Genomic DNA, 2,857 nt, shown 5'->3' with positions numbered 1-2,857 from the left:
CTCCCCCCCCCCCCCAGGCTGCAGCCTCCAGTTGCCGCGGACGCCGCAGCCCCCGCCCCTCTGCCCCTCCCCCTCCCCAACCCTGGGACCCTTGCTCTCCCACCCACCCCTTCCCCTCAGTCCCCCTCCCCTTCTCCATGTCGGCTCGGAACAGATTCGCCTCCATGTGTCTCTGCGTGGTACGTGCCGCGGTACGGGCTCCGGCCCCGCTCCCCTCTTCCCGGACCCCCCAAATCTCAGGGTGCAAAGCTTCAAGTGCTGTCGCTCTTCCTTCTGCTCGGCGGGGTCTCTGGGTTGCACTGTCTCGCGGACAGGCGCAGTGGGTCGCCCCTCCTATGATCATCCACTTTCACTCACACCCCTCTATTCTGGGGGCACAAGGCTGGGTTCCAGGTCATTCTTGTAACTGGGACTCCGGTGAGGAGGGAGCCAAGGGGGAAAGAACAACAGCACCCCCCAGCCTTTTGATTTATCCTATGCCTTAATATATTGGGGGTTCAGACTTGATCCCAATAGCACTGGAGCTGTCGCCCCGTGGCGGCCCTGAGTCCCTGTAGGGTAAAATAGGGGATCCTCCTTTCTTGCCTGTCCTGCTTTAGTTGTCCTGTCATCTGGGATGAGAGGTGCTGACCCCGACCCCCACCTACCAGTTTGCAGTTTCCGAATGACTCTCTCCCAGCCCCACCTCTCCAGAGGTTTTTCCTTACTACATTTACTTAGAAAATGTCCAGGGACTGAGCACAGGCCCTAACCTCCTCCAGCCACATTCTGGGAACTTTGGTACCCTTTCCTTGTTCCCCATCTCCCTCACCTTGTCTCCCAATCAGGAGGAGCCTTTTCCTCAGTCCTAGATATCCCCGCCCCCCACGGGGATGAGGCAGGGAGAGGTGTCTGCAGTCTCACTGTGCTACAAATTTACTTTCATCTCCTGTCTAGAATAAACAATGAAATGTCCCTTTGCAAACTTCCATTTTCGTTATGTGCACCCTGACAGTTCTTCATCGAGATTCAGGAATTTTCTGTGTGAGGTGGGGTAAATGAAGATGGAGGGGCATTGGGCTCAAACCTGTCCCCTGACTCCAAACCTTGAAGCTGCAACCCTTGGCCCTGCCTCATGTATCATGCAGGGAATTGGGGGCCTTGTGAATTGGGGGCACAGCTGCCTCCTCCCTTTCTCCCTGGCCCCTCCAGTTCTGGGGCTCTGTCCCTCAGATCTCGCACTGTCCAGGCTGAAGACCACCTTTTCAGGGTGTGGAATGACAACCTCTTTCATTTCATCGAATTCTGTTATCCAGGAGGGCCCAGCTTTGAGGAGGATTATTTAGCTTATACTTTCCCTAGCTTCCCTTCTCCACTTTTGGTGTTCATGATATCGAAACCTGGAGGGAGCTTGGGATTCTCTCTCCGAGGCTGTCTCCAAGTCGTCTCTCTCCAAGGCCAGAAAACAGAGTGTACCCTGATGAGCCCCTGTTTTCCTTCTTTAAGGCTCTTCAAATGTATCAAGGTGTGTCCTGGGTTTGAGAATCTCCATGTACCATCTTCCTCTTCCTATTCTCTTACTTCATCCTTAACCACGGCCAAAGTTGGATTACATCTTCAGCCTTCGTTCCTCATCCTCAGAATTTTCAGTTATACTGTAGCATCAGGCATTGACCTTGATAAGTTTCCTCCAGTTTGACCTTGTAACTGTTGGTCTCCAAATGTTGGGGTCCTCTCAGTTTCTCAGATACTTTTTTTGAGAGGGAAATCTTGCCTTCTCTTTTCACCCACGTGTACTGGGGAGTGTATCCTGTCTTCGCCAGTCTCTGAGGGAGCCCTGCATATGGTAGCCTCTCCCTCCGCCATGGAGCCTGGTGTTGGAGAGGATTTGCTTCTATGAGAGCAGAGGCAGATGTGGGAGGACCCAGGCAGGGGCACTGCCCTTCACTATCTCCAGCTGCCCTTTTCCTCTCTCTGGTCCCCAGTTAATCTCATTTACTGGTGTCCCTATTAAGGTAGTATGGGAGGCCCTTGAGATGGCACATGGTTAGTTAGGAAAGGAGTCAGGGGTCAGGTTGGGTCTCTCACTCCAAGAGGCTGGAGGGAGACCAGGAATTCATTCTGAGGCTCTACCCCCTTCCGCAGTCAGCAAACCTGGAAGCTGACGCCCATTCCTGCCCCCCTTCTGAGCCCTACTGTCTCTGTTCCTCCCCCTTTCTCTCCCTTCTCCTTCTAGTATATCCGATTAGCTGCCTGGGCTGTAGGCGTTTGTAGAGGCGGGGTAGACTCCTGGGGCCCCTTTGCCGATGACCTGGGAACCAGCGAGGCCAGCTGGCCGGGTTTAGCTGTGTCCTGCCAGGCGGGCTGACGCCAAGTACCGGCTAGTTGAAGGGCTTGACTGCGGTCCCTGCCTGGGGCCTGCAAGGTGCTGGACAGCCACTCACTCCAGGGGTAGAGGCTGCAGTGGGGAGACTGAGGCAAGGAGGGTGGGGTGGGGTACAGAGTGGGAGAAGCAACTGGAAGGAGGCAGTGGGATTGAGGTAAAGAGTAAATGGGGGGAAGCTGATGAGGAAAGCAAGGACGCTGGGGATGGATGTAGAGAACGGAGGTGCACATGTCAGAGGGGCTGGAGCTCTGGGAGAGGGGTGAGGAAACGGAAGCCAGAGGAGGGAGTGTGCTGGGTAGAAGGCGGGGGTCCTGGGCTGGGAGTTGAAGTAGTTGGGGGATGGGGCAGGGCTTTGGGAAGAGTGGAGAGGTGCCGAGGCCCTGGCGGGAGAGGGGGATGTGGGGAGGTGGAGAGAGGGGAGCCAATGGGCTGGAGGACAGGGAGGGGGAGGAGCTGGCCAGGCAGGCCCCAGGGCCTTCCGCACTGCACTGG

General features: G+C 56.1%; 1 protein-coding gene across 5 annotated transcripts in view; it reads left to right on the top strand.

Moving 5' to 3' along the window:
- Nucleotides 1–2,857, top strand: part of DLG4 (discs large MAGUK scaffold protein 4) — a 24,315-nt gene that overhangs the window by 6,332 nt on the left and 15,126 nt on the right. The window lies entirely within an intron of this gene.

Source organism: Lipotes vexillifer, unplaced genomic scaffold, assembly GCF_000442215.2.
Source record: "Lipotes vexillifer unplaced genomic scaffold, Lipotes_vexillifer_v1.1 scaffold611, whole genome shotgun sequence".
NCBI classification, from domain to species: Eukaryota; Metazoa; Chordata; class Mammalia; order Artiodactyla; family Lipotidae; genus Lipotes; species Lipotes vexillifer.
The sequence above is the reverse complement of the archived record's forward strand: the minus strand, read 5'-3'. Positions and strand labels throughout refer to the sequence as shown.